The sequence below is a fragment of the Hyla sarda genome, chromosome 2 (assembly GCF_029499605.1).
Source record: "Hyla sarda isolate aHylSar1 chromosome 2, aHylSar1.hap1, whole genome shotgun sequence".
In the NCBI taxonomy this organism is placed as follows: Eukaryota; Metazoa; Chordata; class Amphibia; order Anura; family Hylidae; genus Hyla; species Hyla sarda.
The window spans coordinates 205,729,802-205,751,013 of NC_079190.1; the positions used below are offsets into that span (position 1 = coordinate 205,729,802).

The following is a 21,212-nucleotide window of genomic DNA, read 5'->3' on the forward strand; positions in this document are numbered from 1 at the left end:
GTTAGAGGCCGGGCCCGACCCGCTATGCGTTATAGAACGGGAGCGGACAGGGCGCACAGGTACGACCTTGGTCTTAAGGGGTTTATACTTTGAAAAATTCCACATGTAGTACAGTGGTCCCTCAACTTACAATATGAATCGGTTACAGGACAACCATTGTATTTTGAAACCATTGTATGTTGAGACCAGAACTCTATGGAAACCTGGTAATTGGTTCTGAAGCCACCAAAATGTCATCCAAAAATAGGAAAAAGTGAGGATCAAACAGTGAGGATCAAAAGTGAGGTTCACATTTTTTATTTTAAAAATGGATAAAGGGGGTGATTTGAATTTCTATTTTGAGGAAGATTATTTTTATATTTTTATTAAAAAATGTAAACTTTTTTTTACACTTTTTTTTAATTGTATGAGCAATTACTTGATTGTTTATACAGATCAATGCAATGCCTGCACCCCTATCGATATGCCCAGCAGCTGTTTAAACTCTACTGTTAGCATTGACACTGGCATTTAAACTGTTAAAATAGCTGGCAATGGAGTAGACTATGTTTGGTCAATTAAAGTCAATGAGACTGCCGACACTAAATGAGAATACCTTATTGTTAGTATTCTGTGACTTTGTACATGGGAACATATCCTTAACATCTTTGAAACATTGTCTTACTAAATCTTAAGATAATGCTAACAAAAAAGGATAAAAAAGGACCCGTATTACTTAGTACTACTTATTATGTATTAGTTCTTATTACTTAGTACTGTGTGTACTCATATGGCTACAATCACCTTTTAGTGTCACAGAAAACCATCTTTAACTCCCCCCAGTTATGAACCACGTCTTTTTTTTTACCTCCACCTCCTGCACTGATCATACATCCTCATTCATCCTCAGTTCACTACAAAATCCAACTTACTGAGGGATCAGATTATGTGTTTACAAGAGAAATGGATGTGAACCTTACTGTGCAACACATCTGCTTTGACTTTGGGACAAATGCAAGAGCAAAATCTAAGGACTTTTTAGAATTTTACTGTTTATTTCACTGCGGGATGTGGAAGCTGGGAGGGAGCAGTTTGCTTCCTAAGAGTGATTCCCATGTGGTTAGCTGCAGGACAAACAGACCACAAGACACTAGTGCAAGAAAAACAGAGGTCTTGGTCCAGGAACAGGTCATGTACATGCAGAGCAATAATGTCAGGAACAAGCAGGAGGATTGTGGCAGGTGGCACAGGTTTATAGTCAGCAATTAGAGATGAGCACATATCCGAAAAATTTATTTCAGACGATTCACCGAATTTTCCCCAAAAATTTGGTTCGGTTCAAATTTATTAAAAACCGCTATTTCTGGCCTACAGAGAGGCTCAATAGGGGTGTAGAACACGTTGCCTTGTCCTAACACGCATAGGGAGTATGCTGTGTTAATGAAATGCTACTGTCATTCAGTATGACATACAGATTACATTCCTTGCCCCATGTCCTCACATGTGGATCTGCCATTTTAGATTCCCTAGTGCCTGGATCACACTAAATGGAGTTTAATGATTTTTTTCATGAAATTCGTAACTAATTCAGATTCGATTTGCTCATCTCTATCAGCAATCCTTGTCATACAAAGTAGGACAAATACAATACACAGGTGTCATGCAGACAAGAGTCAGGAGAACAGACATGGATCACAACCCTAAGAGCACAGAATCTGAACATTTAAAGGAAATCTGCAGTAGATTAAACTATCCACAGAATAGGGGATAAGTGTCTGACCGCGGGGCGGGGGGGGGGGGATCCAAACGCAGACTCCTGCACAGGGCCCTTGCTCTTCTGTGGCTCTCCCATGCAGGAGGCGCGCTGGCCACAGTATGATGCCGTAGCCGACAGGCCTCCTCTATGTATCTCTATGGGAGAGGCGGAGATGCAGCGTTCATGCCCCCCCCCCCCCCAGTCTCTCTATTAGAGCTGTAGCAATGCCGAGGCCCCATTAGCAGTGCAGCAGTGCCGAGGCGCCGTTCAGGAGATCATTGGGGTTCCAGTGGTCGGACCCCCTGCGATCAGACACTTATCCCATAATTTGTGGATAGAGGATAAGTGTATTTCGCTGCAGTTGTGATTTAAAGGGGGTACTCTGCCCCTAGACATCTTATCCTCTATCCAAAGGATAGGGGATAAGATGTCTCATCGCTGGGGTCCCACCGCTGGAGACCCCCGCAATTTCTCATGCAGCACCTCCGCTGCTACACCCCCTTCCATAGACTTGAATTGAGGGAGCGGAGCGTGACATCACAAGTGGGCAGAACCGTGACATCACGATACTCCGTCCCCTGCATCGCCCACCATCAGCCACAGAGCGATCCTCGCTCTGTGCAGCTGAGAACGGGGGTGCTGCAGGAGAGATTGTGGGGGTCCCCAGCGAGGCAGAGTGCCCCCTCATCAAAAGGGCGCTCTAGGCAGCTGCCTATTTTGCCCATAGGCAGAGCCAGCCCTGTGAGTATGTTTAAAACATCTAAGCAACAATAAAATGTTTTGAAAAGCCATTGGCACCATTTCTCTTACACCTTTCTCAACCAGTGATAGACTACCTTGTAAGGGAAGTTGTTGTGGAATGATGGAAATAGATAGCTCTTTTGACAGAGTTTCTCATGACAAATCAGCTAATTGTAAAGTGATACGGTGCATATTTTAGAAGACTTTTTGACATGTAACAAATTGCAGGCTTTGTAAAGTGATAAATTGTTGTAGAGCTCCGAAGATATTTTCTGCTGAAGCTTAATAATATGTATGTCCTTATGCTAAGCATAGAAATATTAATATCATTTCAGACTTTGTTTCGCAGAAACTTTGTGGTAGTATACAAGATTAAGGAAGTTCAGTCAATGACAAACATTTTAACCTTTGTTAGCCTTGTAGCATGTTTATGTTAGTCTTAAAGGGATACTTCGGGAACTGAACTTATCCCCTATCCTCAGAATATGGGCTAAGTGTCTAATCGCAAGAGGGTTGGGTCTGACTGCTGGGAATGCCTGTGATCTCGAGTACAGGGTACAGCTACTTACCAGCCACAACTTTCCAAGACAAGCGCAAGTAACGCCCACTCAGCCATTCACCAGCTGCAGCAATGTTCTGCTTCAGTCGGGGATTGGCCCAGGCAGGAGATGGTGGAGGTACCAGTGGTCCAAACCCAAGCGATCCAACACTTATGCCCTATCCTGTGGATAGGAGATAAGTTAAGATCACCAGAGCACATCTTTAAGTCTATGCAGATATACATATGGACACTAATTTCTCCTACAGTGCAGCTCTTACTATGGTTTCATCCAGAATTTCCCTGTTTTCATTTATCTTAACTTTCAAAAGCTTTTCAGGTCTTAGTGAAGAGAAGCACCATAAGGCTGAAGGCCGCCATTTTCATGATTCATGATAATTACTGTGGTCGAGAGTTATCAATCTGCCTGAGGGCAAACACGGTCAAGTTTTACCCATAATAACCAATCACAGCTTAGCTTTCATTTTATGCCTGATCTCATTAAGATATGAAAGTTGAGCTGTGATTGGTTGTCCTGGGAAAAATCAGACAGTTTTTGTCCTTTGTATTTTGGTAGTGTCCAATCTTTGGCTTACACCAAAAAGCACTTATGGGTCCAAATATTGAATTTTGAGCTCAGGAGACCACAGAACATTTTGCACTTAATCTAATTCTCTCACATGCCTTGTGGGAAATTGTAGTCAAGATGTCATATCTGTTTTTTCAACTATAACAGAACTTTACCTCAGGCAGCACTGCAGGGTGGGAAAGAATTTTGAAAGGTATACTATCTATCCTGGCACTTTCCCATTCCTATTTGTGGATTAAGGGGGGGGAGGGGCGTTGCATTTAGGTATGTTGTAGTGCATTATTTTTTTTTAAATAATTATCCTTAAAGGGGTATTCCACTGGAAAAAAAAATTTATCAACTGGTGTGAGAAAGTTAAACATATTTGTAGATTACTTCTATTAAAAAATCTTAATCCTTACTTATTAGCTGCTATTTGCTCCACAGGAAGTTCTTTTCTTTTTGAATTTCCTTTCTTTCTGACCACAGTGCTCTTTGTTGACACCTCTGTCCATTTTAGGAACTGTCCAGAGTAGGAGAAAATCCCCATAGCAAACCTATCCTGCTCTAGACAGTTCCTAAAATGGACAGAGGTGTTAGCAGAAAGTACTGTGGTCAGACAGAAAGGAAATTCAAAAAGAAAAAGAACTTCCTGTTAAGCATATAGCAGCTGGTAATTACTGGAAGGATTAAGATTTTTTAATAGAAGTAATTTACAAATATGTTTAACTTTCTGGCACCAGTTGATTAAAAAAAGTGTTTTCCAGTGGAGTACCCCTTTAACTTTTGTTGTATAGATTCATTCTGTTTTGTGTTCCACTGTGACTCAAGTTGTTTAAAAAAAAAAACATCACAAATGTCTGGGGAAATAACTTCCTGTAATAATTGTCCCTGTGATTATTTTATATACTGTGATGACTCGCTCTTGCAAATAGGTGCGGTTGCAGTATAGAGGCAAGGAAGCAGTATTTTCCAAATCAAAGTTCAGTGTTTCATTCACACTTGTCACACAGCAAACATTCTCCAAATGCAGAACAAAGGAAAACATCAAAAAAGTCCACCTGTATTCCTTAGGTGTTTGTTCACACCTCAGACTATGCCATGCGGCATCAAGCAAGTCTTTTCCAGGCCTCCAGGCAAGCTGCTCACTAGCTTCCAACCTTGGAGCAAACATAGGGAAGAACTCCACTCTCAGCTCTCTCTGGCAGTGTTAACTGCAACTAGCAAATCCCTCTCAGCTGGTGAAAGGCCAACAAAAGGCGGCCTGGATTGTGGGCAATGACCCCACCCTGCACGTGGTCATTCCCAGTAAGAGCCGTCCCGGATTGGTGTTCCAGCCATACTACGACCATAGTGTCAGTCTGCATCGCAGCTCAGACACCGAATGAATACTGGCTCTTACTTCACCAAAGTCAGGAGCCTTGGTGACACATATCGCCCATCCACCATGATACCTTTTACCTTCTCACAATACATAATTAGGCTACATTTGCACTGCTGCAGACAGGTAGTGTGAAGCCCGTCTTTTTGGATTTGCTTGCACCGTTTTTTTCTCCGGCAATTCTCTCTGAAAATAACAGCGCTTGATGGACCCCATTGACTATAATGTGGTCCATCTGGACCCGGTATTGGCCATTATGACCCTTCAAAATTACGTCCGTCAAACTGTAAAAAAAAATAAACAATAAAAAAAAATTGAAAAGGGAGTTTGACGGCCGTATTTGACAGAGCATACCGGCAGTGTGAAAGGGGCCTTATAGTGCCCAAAGAAGTGATCACCCCACTTTCTTAGAGCCCTAAATTATGGTGAAACTTCTTTAAGTAAATGTTTCCTATACATAATATATAATCACACAAAGTCTGGTCTGGAAAACAGTGGTCTTCTTACAGAGGTGATGTTTTAGAGAGGTTTCACTGTACCTATGTAGATATGTCTTGGAAAGCTAGCTGACCATCATTTTGTAAGTAGCAGCTATATCAGGTGTCACCCATCTTCACTGTTACAGATAATCTGTGACTGTGGCAAAATGAACTTTATATTAAGAATGGGATTTAAAAAAATGTAATTGTTTTGTATTGCAACATTCTGAGATCAATATTGTTTTTGTTATTTTCCCTTAAAGGGGTACTCCGGTGGAAAACATTTTTTTTTAAATCAACTGGTGCCAGAAAGTTAAACATATTTGTAAATGACTTCTATTAAAAAATCTTTACCCTTCCAGTACTTTTTAGCAGCTGTATGCGACAGAGGAAGTTCTTTTCCTTTTGAATTTATTTTTTGTCTTGTCAACAGTGCTCTTGCTGACTCCTTTGTCCATGTCAGGAACTGTCCAGAGCAGCATAGGTTTGCAATGGGGATTTTCTCCTGCTCTGGACAGTTCCTGATACTGTCATCAGGTGTTAGCAGAGAGCACAGTGGACAAGACAAAAAATAAATAAAAAAAATAAAAAAATTTCCTCTGTAGCATACAGCTGCTAAAAAGTACTGGAAGGATAAATATTTTTTAATAGAAGTCATTTACAAATCTGTTTAACTTTCTGGCATCAGTTGATTTAAATAAAAAAGTTTTCCACCGGAGTACAACCCTAGTAAGGGGGTTGTATTTTGTGGTACATACACTACAAAATGTAGCCATGGTTATCTTGAATGTGTTAACCTGACAAAGCATTGTGTTGTGTTGGGATGTTGTAATGCACCAAAGATCAAGATAATTGGGGACGAAAATTACCCTTGCTACATCTGTATGTGGACAAAACTATTGGGACTCTTACATTACACCTACAGGAGCTTTTAGTTCTTCACATTTTAAACCCATAGAGGGAGATTTGTTACATTTAGAGTTTTTTTTGTTTTTTTTTTAACTTACTACGGGCATACAAAATGTGTACCTAAGCACTTTTTTGCAACTGTGTGTAGAAAGTGCAAAACAGTTTTACCTAAGCAACTTTCATTTGCACCCTCCAGAAAGAAACACCATGCAAAATGGTGTTCTGAAGTGATTATTGTTTTAAGCTTATGTGCACTAAATTTATCAACCCCCCCCCACCCTGATAGTATAATAATGTGTCGCACATAAGCAAAACCAAAGCAAATAAAATGACTTCAAAACTCACTTTCCAAAGATAACAATGCCAAATGTCCCCTGTAGGCATCAAAATTGAGTAGATCCTACCTTTGCAGTTATAACAGCTTGCACTTTCTACAAAGTTTTGGGATTTTTTTTCCATTCATCCAGAACAGCATTTGTGAGGTCAGACAATAATGTTGGACAAAAGGGGTTCACAATTTCTATTCTAGCTCATCCAAAAGCTTTGTGCAGCCAGTCAAGTTCTTCCACACAAAACTCACCATACCATGCCATTAATAGACCTTGCTTTATGCAGTAGGGCATAGTCATGCTTGGAGAGAAAAGGCCCAAACCCAAACTGGTGCCACAAAGTTGGAAGGATTAAATTATTTAAAATGTCTTGGTATGCTAAACCATTAAGATTTCCTTACAGTGGAACTAAGGGACCTAGGCCGACCTGTGATGTGATAAACAACCCCATAGCCTTATACCTTCTCTACCAAACTTTATAGTTAGTACAATGCAGTCAGACAGGTAATGTTCTCCTGACATTTGCCAAACCCAGACTCATCCATCAGACTGCCAAGTAGAGAGACATGATTCGTCACTGTGCAGAACACATTTCCTCTGCTCCAGAGCCCAGTGCCATGCTTTACACAACTCCATCCGATGCTTGGCATTGTGCTTGGTGATGTAAGGCTTGTATGCAGCTGCTTTGTTAAGAAAACCTATGGGCTACAGCTCCTAGTTGGTCCTAGGCCACCATTTTTGTGCAGTTTTCGTGCTGATATTAATACCATATGAGGTAAGGAACTTTGCAGTTATTGAGTCAGCAGAATTGGTAACTTTTATGCACAATGGGCCACAGCACTTGCCAACTGCTTTGTAACTTTATGTAGCCTCTACTTCATGGTTGGTTCCTAAAGGCTTCAGCATTCCAATAATACCCGTCACAGTTGATCAAAGGAGGGAAAAATGAACTTGTTGCAGCAGAAGCTTCCTAATACAGTATCATGCTGGAATCCCGTGATCTCTTTAGAATGACCCATTCTTTCACAAGCGTTTGTTAAGTCAGACTGCATAGGTAGGAGCTGGATTTTATACACTGGTGGCAATGGGACCAAAAAAAAAGGCCTGAATTGATTAAGGGGTGTGTCTCAATAGTAATCACATAGTTTAAATCTTATTGACTAATGTTTAATAATTCATTTTGGAGGAAAATAACATAAATTCCGACATGTTCTTAATACAATTTGTTGCATTCAGTGTGAAGCATATATAATGCATTACTTTGATTCTAAGCATCACTGTTATATGTTTCATGGATCTTTGGAGGGATACCAATGCTGTATGTGGATTCACATTTTGCGAGATGAGACATTTTTAAATAGAATCCTTCTGAGGTGCATGTCAACTTACATGCTTTTTATTGTTTTTACAATGGACAGGAAAACTGCAGCAATACTGTATACATGGTTTTTTAACCGTACAAAACTAAAAAAATGTAATGCTAATTTTTTTAGTGTTGATTTTTCATAATATACTTTATTTAACTATATTTAGTACCAATAGGAGACTGCACAATGCAGTCTGCTGATCACTCGTATAATGCTTTGGTAAACTCGCATAGGCACACATTATTGCTTATCAGCATAAAACTGACAGGCAATCTTTTAGGCCTTGGCAATATGATATGCACAGATAGTACGTTCAACACAATGTATTGTTCTTACACATTTGTTAATGTTTATGAACACTTGATGACAACGTTTTGAATGATCACTTATGCTGCTATGCAATATTAATATAACCGATATAGTATTTATTAAATTATTGCATGGACTTACACCTTTCCCAGTCACTAAAAGAAGTTCCCTAACAAGTTCATCTAAAACAAGTTCCCTGACGGCATCTTTTTATATGTTCCTCATGCAGTGTAAAGTCAGAGTCAACATACTGTATATATTTATCCAGTTACATAGTTTGTAGGGTTGAAAATAGACATAAGCCCATCAAGTCCTACCTATTATATATACAAACCCCAGGTGAACCAGTGGAAATAAAAAAAACAACTTTTAAATGCCATAGGCCTAATTTGCAGTAAAGTGGGAAATTCCTTCCTTACCTCTACTGAAAATCCCACAGATCTGTGAATCAACATTCTACATTAAAACTAATAGCCCTGTATACAGTATTTTACAATAAAATGGAATTCTTTCTTAAATCTATTTTAACATTAATTTATAGCCAGATCTTGAAAGAATATGCTCTATACATTTACAATTTTCACAGTAAATAAATTCTTGTAATTTATGATGGAGCCAAGAGACTTTGTCCAGTCCCAAATTGTAGTTTCCATGTGCTTGCCACCATGTAAATCTTCCAGAATTACAAATGTAGTTATTTTATCAGTGTTATACTGTATGTTAGTGTAAACAAATAGAAAGATGGTTTGTAAAAGTACTCTAAAATAGTAGTCATATACTTTAGGGTACAGCTCCATTATTGAAAAGCTGTGAGCTATGTCTTTAGTATTGTATTTACTGAATAATTGCTTTCCTTAAAAACTCTGAATCACCTTAGATATCTTCATTGTCCAACAACTCTGTTATTCCTCCTGGAAATGTATAAATACATTGACATCTGGGTGTTTTTACACCAGTAAAGTTTATCACTGCAAAACATTGTTGATATAGTACCAATTGAACAGTGTCCTATTGTGTACAAATATCCTCCATTAACAAGAAAAATAGTAACACCGGTTGTCAATGTATTCATACATTTTTGGAGGAATAATAGAGGAACAGTATAATGCAGATTTAAGTTACACCATTCTTTTTTTCCAAGAAGAATTTGAAAAATAACATATTAATTAAAATAGAACAATCACATGTCCCCAACAATACATTTCAGTGAATAAATTCTTTAAAGAAAATCTGTCAGGTTATGATCATGCTCAAAGTGTCAAAGAGGCTGTACTGAACTACTGAATAACAGGTTGAAGGATAAGCTGTATACATCAGTTATGCAAGGCAGGAAGCAGTGGGGGAGGGAGGAGGCATGCATTGCATAACTGATGTACATGCCTTGTCCTCCAGAAAATTAAGGCAGGGAAGGGTGGTGGAGGGAGGAGAGGTGCATCCTGCGGCTCAGCACAGCCTCTAACTGGTCTGTAAAAAGGTGACAGAAAACTATATTACCTGTGGTTGGCTTGCTGTTTCCTTTGAGAGAGTTTTGATGATAAGGCTTTTTTTTTTACAAACACTAGTGGCCCATGCCTATTGTGCAGGCATAACTCACAACTCTATTATTAACAAAGACCCAGGGCCCTGATCTGGAGACAAATTTTAACTCCGAATATCCCCTTAAATGGGTAGTCCCGAAATCTATCCCTATACAAAGAATAGGGGAGCAGTGTCTGATCACAGAAGTCCTTCTGCAATTTTTTATGTGCACGGAGCAGGGGTCAACACGCACCCCTCCCCAATGCATCTCTATGGGAAAACTGGAGATACATGAGCACACCAGCTTGTATATTGTTTTTACTTCCATTTTTCAGGCATTTTTTTTTTTCGTTTATTGGTCTTCAGCAAAAGCTATAGCCCAAAAAATGACTATTAAAATAAGGCATACTCTGGGCCATTTAAAAACAGACATTTTAAAGACCAAAAAATTTACTATGCTCTCAATTACAGACATAAAAGTCATATACATGTGCGGACAAAAAACTGTTTTACTATTGAGCTTTATGGCCATTATACAGGTTAAAAAAGGCCCCAAAATACTGAATGGGAAATGACTGTTCTAGTGGTATTTCATAACAATTATTTCATAACATTTATAAGAAGCAAGAAAACACTCAGAGCATATTGTCTTTGGAAGGAAACTGCAAAAACCTTAAATATCATAAACACAAAAACAATTTTTTTCCAATTAATAACAGACAGCGGAACTTGGTTAATAAGGAGTATATATGTATAAAACATGAATATAGGGAATACTGGAGGTACCACATTAATATTTTGTCGCTAAAAGTTTGGATCAAGCCATAGTTTGATGTTTCTGTTTGAGAACAGTGTCAGCAATGGGAAAGCAGTATGCACAGGGCACTGAAACACTTTTAATGTCTGTTTCTTCTATTTAATGATCCAGCAGCCTTGTGTATTGTAAAGAATGGGAGACAGAGTAATTGGGGAAGGTAATACCAGACAGTGTAACTCTACAGCATGCCTGTAATGAGAGCTCATTGGGAATGCAGTCCTAGGCTGCCTCAGCATTAGGCATTCTCCTCATGTTTCACATAAATGCATCCTGTCCTCATGAGAGGATGGGCAGTGCATTTCCCTTCCTCATTCAAAGTGAATGTTAGCAAAAGGGAAGAAAATAGCAAAGGCAGAGGAGCTTTAGTATTTTCAAGCTCTGCAAAAAACATCAAGTCCTTTGGCTGGTTTTCCCATTGGTTACATTGAATGTAGTCTAAATAGAGAGAGTTTTTCTCTTTCTAGAATTATGGACTGCAGTACTGCGTGAGCTACCTGATGGAGGACACCAGCACCGGATACCACCCAGAGATGGAGCTTATATCACTGGATTTAGTGTCTTCACCTGTTGTCTGTGGCTTGGCTTACATGTAGGTACTGAAGATGGGAAGACAGTTTTTGCAGCAAACTGATATTTTCCCTCTTCCGCTTTGACACAATCTATTGCTCAGTGGCGTCTCTTAATTTGGGCTATTGTATTTCATAAACAAGTCTGAAAACAGATGCTGTGACTTTGTCACAGTCCGCGAACCGTTTTATTTAGTATGAATGGGAAGAAGCAGCAGCAGCAGTATCAGAGATGGGAACCAGAGGAGATTCTTGAATGTGAACTTGACATGTTTATCAACAATGTATTCAAAGGGAGCTGCAGAGTTCAGACACCGCTACCCCTCTCTCTGTGAGCTGCAGGCATCACTTTACCATTATACTCTTGGGGGACACTCTACAAAAAGCAAAGGGAAGGTAAGATTTCCAATTATTCTTAAGCACTTTTTTATTCCTGCAGTCAGAGAGTGTGACAATGTACATTTGAAGGGGAAGGAAGAGACAATTTGTCACTGTGACAGTAATGGCATTTGTTCTTGGTAACGTATAAGGTAAATAAACAATGGTATTATTGTCTCTGTGTTGGCATCTAGTAATACAAGGTATTACTTTGTTCCTGAATACGTGTGCTGCCTGTTTACCTACCTTCCCTAATATCAATGTATTACGTTTTCTTATATACAGACATAGCAGAACTAAATCAGTGAGATGTAACAGAGAGGATTTTTTTTATTTTGGTACAACACACTCTATAGCAATGCACAATGTTTGGTTTTTCACTGGGACTGCAGGTAGATCCATTGCATCATCTTCACACAGAGAGATATCATTGTGAATGAACATGTAATGCTAAATTGTTAAATGACCAAGCCCTGCTATGTGCCGGTACGTTGTTGCATTTACTTTAAGCATGTCTCTTTCCAATTTGTCTATGCCTGTGTCCTGTAGAATGTAGACATCATTTGATGGAAGGTGCAAAACAAGCACAAGACAAATAGTCCTGGGTCATAGATCTCAGAATACAGTGATAAATTATTCCAATCGGTTTTCAGTGGCTGCTTATGCAGCGCCGAACATTTCCCTACTAGCGGAATATGGGTTTCTTGACATATAAGTTGATTAGAGCAGTTTGTCAAAAATAGTAGTTCTTTTTTTTCCCTGTGACAGTATGAAATGCAGTTAAACGTAAGAATAATGTTCATCGTGATGGAATTCTGGCATATAGCTGATGTTTAATGTTGAGAATCTTCATCACTGCTATCGCTGAAGTCTTTTCTGTATGATATGTAGACTGTGAGTGTGTATGTTTGCAAGTCTCTGTAACTGTGGTGTAACAGTGTTGTGTCTTCATCTAATATGTGTATGTGTAACTTAGTGTTGCTCGCGAATATTCGCAATTCGAATATTATTCGCGAATATCGCATATTCGCGAATTCGCGAATTTCGCGAATATAGCGCTATATATTCGTAATTACGAATATTCGTTTTTTTTTTTTTTTTTTTTTATTTCATCACAGTACACATCACAGTGATCACCCCTCTCTGCTTCCAGCTTGTGTGGTGTAAATAAGGCTGTAATACTACTGTGTGAGACTGGCGCGCGTAAATTCGCATATGCGAAAATTAGCATGTGCGAATATTCGCATATGCGAATGTTCGCGTACACTAATTTTTATGTGCTAATATTCACATATGTTAATTTTCGCATACGCGAATGTTCGCATATGCGAAAATAAAATGAGAATATAACGAATATGCGAATATTCGCGAATATATGACGAATATTCGTCCATATATTCGCGAATATTCGCGAATTCGAATATGGCCTATGCCGCTCAACACTAGTGTAACTATTGCTATATATTGCTACAAGCAACAAGCCACATTGAAGATTATGGACAGTATTAGCTTTCTATAGATCAAGCAGACTGTGTTACTTTTATGCAGTTACAAATGGCTCTAAAATGTGCTGAATCATAAGCCTCTTGGTACGACTTGTGGCGGTAAACAGCATTTTACAATTTCATCTCTCGAATCCACAAGTGTAACTTGGATGAAATGTATACTGTAAAATGCCAGAAGAATTGCTGGCTGCTCATGAAATAGCATCCCAAAAAGTCCATTTAGTTTTATCACTTTTATTGCCGAAGAAAATTACAGAGAGTTGTTTCATGGTTGTTTTATCATTGAATGGTCTTGGGTAATTCATATAGTGTATGAAATAGTACTTTATAGTTGATTTTTAAAGATAATAATGGTGCTAAAATAACAATATGTTGGTTTGATCTTGGTTACATAGTTCTCATAACACTTGATCGTGTAGAGAATTTGGCTTTTTTTGTTTTCAGTGAAAGAATTATACCAATTTGTAAATTTGTATATGACCTGGAAAAATACTTGTATTTCATGCTATTTTTATTAAGTTTTATGGTAACAGAAAACAGCACAACCACTTTGCAAAGGGAAGAAATTAGCACTGTTGGCTATCTGTCCAAAAATAGTACTAGGACAGCTCATGCCGGGGCTAGGACAGCTCAATGTGCTGTCACGTAGACGGCAATGCAGTTTCAAGCGAAATCAGCAATGTTTTTGTTGAAGCCGCAATCAGGATTTCCACCACAAATGTTGCTGCCATGGAAATTCTGCCGTGTGAACAGAGCACACAACAAATGTTAATGGGATTCTGTTGCACTGTTCACATAGCAGATGCCGCATTGCCGTCTATGAGACGCTAAATTCCCGATTGGTCCTAGTGCCCCCATGTTATACCAGAAATCCGCATAGAGGCGAATAGCCTCATGGAGAATTTCCATTCGGACATTTCCCCATGTGAACATAGCCTAACAGAGGCAATCTAGCAGGTGTCACCAGCATAAGCTTATGTAAACAAACTTGAACAAATAATAAAGTAGGAAAGGGAAATAGGAATAGGAGGGGGGACTGCAAGATGGAGAGCAGAGGGATAAGAAAGACAAAAAAAAGGGGGACTTCAGGGGAAAGGGGGCTTCAACGGCATTTGGTCGCCTCCACAGCGCCGGCATATGGGCCATAGCCGCATTCTCCAGATGATTCAAAATAGAAACCCAATAGAAATCTAGCAAAGAGGTGACATTTAAGGATAGATTTTATGCAGAATTATGGGAACTCTGTACCATTAGGAGAGCAATTGGTACCTCTCCTCTTTGTAGTAGCTGGATTTATAAAAAAAAAAAAAAAAGAAAAGAATGCACCCACCCAAATAGATGCAGTTTTGTAGATTCTGAGAAAACAGGTCACTTTCCCAAGAAATGGTGGAGGTGGCAGATGAGAATGGGATTCCAACATGGTGAAAGAGAGAAAAAGGACTTGCCTAGCAGGGCCAGAGCCTAGGCACAGGTGTTCAAAAGAGGCTTCAACTCTAGAAAAGGAAGAGGGAGAAGAAAAAAGTTAAGTAAAATAATGACAAAGCTGTTGAGTCTTCCAAAAAACCTAGTGAACAGGGCTCTGCAGCACTTTTGAAGCCATTTACTGTAAACCACAATCCATCCCTGATAAAATCTAGCATCCTGAACCTGCCAACATCTGCTCATAGGCCAAACACTAAGACCAGGTGAAAAGGCAGAATTTTTGAGAAGAGGAAACAAAGAGGATGGATAGGGACAAGGTACATTTTTGCAACAAACGATTCACAAAGTTTTAGGGTAGGGTATATAGTGGGTGGGAAAATGAAGGCCCCTAAGAAGGAGCCAGTCACGAAGCAGAGAGGAGCAACATCAGGGTGGCCACAGTTTTGTGTTACGATTTCTATGCCAATCGACAATTTAGGTGAGGATAGGGTTGATATGGATGAGGATAGGAAGAAAAAAATACAGCTTTTAAGTAATAATAGAAAATACAATACAGTGGTCCCTCAACATACGTTTGTCGAATCCATCGTATGTTGAGGGATCCGTGCAATGTAAAAAGTGCATTTAATACTCACCTGTCCCCGCCGCTCCAGACCGCGTCCTCACCGCTCCCTATGCTGTCCCAGGGGCTCCCGAAGCTGTCCCGCTGCTCCGGCGTCTTCTTCGGGATCCTCGGGCTTCTTCCGCATCTTCTCCGGGGTCCGGGCCTCGCTTTCTGGTGATGTTATTACGCACGGCGTGCGCAGCAACGTAGTAACGATGCCGGAAAGCGAGGCCCCGACCCCGGAGAAGATGCAGAAGACACCGGAGGATCGCAAAGTGGACCCGGAGCAGCGGGGATAGGTAAGTGAACCTGCCCGGGATGCTTAAACTGCTATCCGACAGCAGCTTAAGCATTTTGCGCTGTCAGATAGAAGTTAATGCGATGGCCCCGACATATAAAAGCATCATATGTCGATGCTGACATCGACATGCGATGGCCTCTGAGAGGCCATTGTATATCAATTTGATCATATGTCGGGGCCATCGCATGTCGGGGGGGGGGGGGGGGGGCTGGGGGTTACTGTATACATATTTAAGCCTGCATGGCATTTAGAGAAAGACAAGCTTACAGCTTACAATCTAAGGAAATCATATACTATATGGCCCTCATTTACTAAAACCCGAGTGTTTATTGTGGAGTGTATTATTGTAATTATTAATAATAATACTGATACTATTAGTATTAATAGTAAGAGGAAGAAGAAGAATAGTAATAATAATAATGATTATAATAATAATGATAATAATAATAAATACCATCTATAACAGATTTTTCAAATGTAATATTCCAAAAGATAGACTATATATCCAGTTCAACACACTATTAACAAATTTGGAAGGTAAAGCACCTGATTTAAGGTAAGCACTCATCAAATCTACAGTTTATCTTCTGTTACAGATTTGTAAATATCAAACAGTAAGAACAATAATAACAATAAATATAGCCATACTCTTTAAGCTCAGTTTATAGAGCAATTTTTTTTAAAGCAGTGTTGATATTGATGTGGTCGCCCAGTACAGCAGTAGCCCTTCTTATTGGACAAGAACAAATACAAAACAGTAAATTCCTCAGCACTAGTGTTGAGCGGCATAGGCCATATTCAAATTTGCAATATTTCACGAATATATGGAAGAATATTCGTCATATATTCGCTAAATTCGTTTAATCGTAATATTCCCGTTTTTTTTTGCATAAGTGTTAATTCGCATATGCGAACATTCGTATATGTGAAAATTTATGAACTTTATAGCATGTATACCAGTGTAACTTGATAGAAGCAGCAGAAAGGAGAGATCAATATTCGCGAATATTCGCATATGCGAATATTCGCCCCGGCGGTCTCACACAGTAGTATTAGAGCCTTCTTTAGACCACACAAGCTGGAAGCAGAGAGGGGTGATCACTGTGATGTGTACTGTGAAAAAAAAGCGACTGTTCGTAATTTAGAATATATAGTGCTATATTCGCGAATATTCTCGAATTCGCGAATATGTGATATTCGCGAATAAAATTCTAATTGTGAATATTCGCGAGCAACAGTATCCACAGTTATCTAGAGCAGAGTGCAGTATGCATAAACCTTCCAACAATCCACAAACCTAGTGTTCTTCAGAGATACAAGCCTTATCCATCACAGAATTTTTTATATTGTACCAGATGTTGTCAGTACAGTTAAATGGCAACAAATTCTACTAACCGTAATATAATAATAATTCAATTTTGAAGAAAGTAATACTATAGTAGTAATACTATTAAATAAAGGTCAAGCAAGGAGAATGTAAAGCTGTTCTTGTAATAGTAGGAAAAAGGAGTACAGCAAGGTTTTCTTTATTTTTTTTATTTTTTGCTCGATTAGACCGATTTCTCCTTATACATCTAAGCTTTCATGCGTTTGCTAAAACAGCATAAAAGGTCCAAGCTGGAAAGTAGACAACCTTGGGAAGTAACCTATAGAGTAATGGAATATAATGGAAACTGTAAAGATTTGCATGAGTCTTGTGAGCCTATTGTGTGATATTACTTAGAGAGGTAGTAGCATTAATCATATAGAAAAGCCTAGAATAGCATAATGTGGTTGGAGCAATGTCTAATTCTATAGTATTATCTCCTATAACATTTTCTATTATATAGTTTCCAAGTGCTGATCCCTTTGTGACCATTGCTGCAAAGGGACTATTGTTAGTTTATTGACCTCCTATTAATATTGGTGGGTACCATGGGGGGAGATTTATCACTGAGTTGTTTTGTGTGTGACTTTTCAAGATACTTTTGTTGTGGATTTTTTGGCAGACATGCACATAATTTATCATAAATATTGTGCAAGTCCACCAAAAGTAACAAAATGACTTCACAGCAACATTTCTTACTTTGTAAAGCAGGTTTCTAGAGCAGCACTGAGGGTGGTCTATGTTTGTGGGGTATCTTTTCAATCAATGCATTGTAATTCTGTGAATTAAAAAATGCTAAATTAATGACCACTGCATTTAAAGTGGTCTACAAAGATAAGTCTTTAGAAATCACTTATATTGTAAGTTAAAAAAATGCAAAAAATATGCAGTTCCCCAAAAATGTGCAAATCCCCCCCCCCCAAAAAATGAGACCATTAACCCCTTAAGGACTAAGGACTTATGAGTACATCCTTGGTCCCGCTCCCGTGATATAACGCGGGGTCCCACGGTGACCCCGCATCATATCACGGCGGGCCCGACACCATAGTGAAGCCGGGACCCGCCTCTAATAGCGTGCAGCACTGATCACGGTGCCGCGCGCTTTTAACCCTTTAGCCGCGCGCTCAAAGCTGAGCCACGCGGCTAAAAGGGAAAGTAAAAAGTGCCGGTTAGCTCAGGGAGCTGTTCGGGATTGCCACGGTGAAATTGCGGCCTCCCGAACAGCTGTGCTACAGGAGGAAGGTCTCTTACCTTCCTTCCTGCAGTCCGATCGCCGATTGAATGCTTCAAGCCTGAGATCCAGGCTTGAGCAATCAATCGCCGAAAACCCTGATCAATGCATCCCTATTGAGATGCATTGAACACAGTTAAAGATCAGTAAATGCAATGTTATAGCCCCCTATGGGTGTGGAAATGTCCGATTAAAAAAAATATACCGCTAATTATACCGCACGGTCAATGGCGTACGCGCAAACAAATTCCAAGGTCCAAAAAAGCATATTTTTGGTCACTTTTTATATCAGGAAAAGATGAATATCTTGGTACCGACAAAAACTTCAGATCACAGCGCAAAAAATGAACCCTCATAGCGCCCTGAACACGGAAAAATAAAAAAGTTCTAGGGGTCAGAAGATGACAATTTTAAACGTATACATTTTCCTGCATGTAGTTATGATTTTTTTCTGAAGCAATACAAAATCAAACTTATACAAATAGGGTATCATTTTAACCGTATGGACCTATAGAATAAAGATAAGGTGTCATTTTTACCGAAAAATGGACTACGTAGAAACGGAATCCCCCAAAAGTTACAAAATGGCTGTATTTTTTCAATTTTGTCGCACAATGATTTTTTTTCCTGTTTTGCCGTAGATTTTTGGGTAAAATGACTGATATCATTACATTACATTACGCCCGGTCCTTAAGGGGTTAACAAGTAAGATGTGTATATAAACAGAAGCCCCAACTCAACCCCCCCCCCCCCCCATAAAAACTGGTGCCATAGATTTTGATTGTTGTGGCAGGGTGGCATGCTCATCTGCCAATCCAAACTACTCCTGAGATTTATGATAATAATACTGATCTAATGGTCAGAAGACACTTTTATCAATAATCTGCACAGATGTGTGCTGTACGGACATATCAGGTGCTCATGTCCTCCAAGCATTCTTGGTAAGGGCAATACTTATGTAAAAATGAATAAATCAATAAAAAATAATTAGATATATAATAGATATAATTTTAATCAAATAATATATATTGAAATTGCTAATAAAGACACATAATATATATAAAAATTTGAAAAAGGTATTTTTATACTGTATAACATTGACACACTTGGCATTCGTGACCTGTATCTGTGAATTCATGCATGGAAAATATGTGATCCCCGAATCCACACAAATAGGTAACTGTTACTATTGTTTGGCTTTCCAAACCCTCCCTATCTCCACTTAGCAACTATAACAAAAAACATTGTAAGCAATCAACTTGTTTCTTTACACAAATCTCAAATACCAGTTAATGATCGGAAATAAGCTAAAATTTACATACATACATACATAACAACTATAAAGTTTGTTGGAAAAAAGTACACATACCATATATATATATATATATATATATATATATATATATGTATATATATATATATATATATATATATATATATATATACATATATATATATATATATATATATATATATACATATATATATATATATATATATATATATATATATATATATATATATATATATACTCGAGTATAAGCCAAGTTTTTCAGCACGATTTTTCGTGCTGAAAACACCCCCCTCGGCTTATACTCGAGTGAACTCTCCACCCGCAGCGGTCTTCAACCTGCGGACCTCCAGAGGTTTCAAAACTACAACTCCCAGTTGTAGGGAGTTGTAGTTTTGAAACCTCCGGAGGTCCGCAGGTTGAAGACCACTGCGGCCTTCGACATCATCCAGCCCCCTCTCACCCCCTTTAGTTCTGTACAGTACTCGCCTCCGCTCAGCGCTGGTCCGGTGCTGCAGGACTGTCCGGAGAGGAGGTCGTCCGGTGGGATAGTGGTTCCGGGCTGCTATCTTCACCGGGGAGGCCTCTTCTAAGCGCTTCGGGCCCAGCCCCAGAATAGTCACGTTGCCTTGACAACGACGCAGAGGTACGTTCATTGCCAACGTACTTCTGCGTCATCGTCAAGGCAACGCCTTTATTCTGGGCCCGAAGCGCGGAGAAGAGGTGCCCCCAGTGAAGATAGCAGCCCGGAACCACTATCCCACCGGACGACCTCCTCATCGGACAGTCCTGCAGCACCGGACCAGCGCCGAGCGGAGGTGAGTACAGAACTAAAGGGGGTGAGAGGGGGCTGGATGATGTCGAAGGCCGCAGTGGTCTTCAACCTGCGGACCTCCAGCCGATGGCTGCCCGGGCTTGCTGGGAGTTGTAATTTTGAAACCTCTGGAGGTCCGCAGGTTGAAGACCACTGAGGGCGGATGATGACAAGAGGATGATGAAGGGGGGGTGTGGGATGATGACAAGAGGATGATGAAGGGGGGGTGTGGGATGATGAAGGGGGGTGGGGATGATGACAAGGGGATGATGAAGGGGGTGGGGATGATGACAAGGGGATGATGAAGGGGGGGGGTGTGGGATGATGACAAGGGGATGATGACAGGTGATGATGATGAGGGTCTGGATGATGACAGGCGGTGATGATGATGAGGATGTTAATGATGGGTCTGGATGATGACAGGGGGTATTATGTATTTCCCACCCTAGGCTTATACTCGAGTCAATAACTTTTCCTGGGATTTTGGGTTGAAATTAGGGGTCTCGGCTTATACTCGGGTCGGCTTATACTCGAGTATATACAGTATTTATTTTGACAATGCATATGAGAGTGAGAACATTATATTTTGATATAAAGTTAAAAAAACCAATAACAACTAATAATAATAATAATAATACTAAAATAAAAAATAAGGAATTCTTTTTTTTTTAGCTTTTTGATCATACCTGCATATGGTAAAAAAAAAAAAATTGTGAAAATAGGCTGGACGTAGAATATGCCATTCAGCCAATCACTATCCACAGTATTATTTTTTAACAAGTACATGACCGCTGCAGCTAGTGATTGGCTATAATGGTCACATGCTTCAGCAAATTGGTGGTGGTGGACTCTAGACCAGCAGCATTGGAGCTCCAAAGCATTGAAAGGTGAGTATCAACTTTTTTTTTTTCTATCTCCTTCTTCTTTCTAAACTATATATGCTTAACTATATACCAAAGACATTAGTACATTTTTGACAATGTATGTATGGTCTGTCATTAACTTTCACTATAAAAAATGTATACCTCACTTCTACATGTTTT

At 39.4% G+C, this 21,212-nt stretch overlaps 1 protein-coding gene across 3 annotated transcripts in view; it reads left to right on the top strand.

The window, feature by feature from the left end:
* The window catches only part of FRMPD4 (FERM and PDZ domain containing 4), a 461,151-nt gene that overhangs the window by 157,793 nt on the left and 282,146 nt on the right, over positions 1-21,212 (top strand). The window contains exon 1 of one of the 3 annotated variants that reach the window (XM_056556171.1): positions 10,986-11,653. The exons of the other annotated variants lie outside the window; for them this stretch is intronic. The gene's annotated coding sequence lies outside the window, so the exon portion shown is untranslated. Of the gene's footprint in view, positions 1-10,985; positions 11,654-21,212 lie in introns of those variants that run through there. 3 annotated transcript variants of the gene reach the window in all.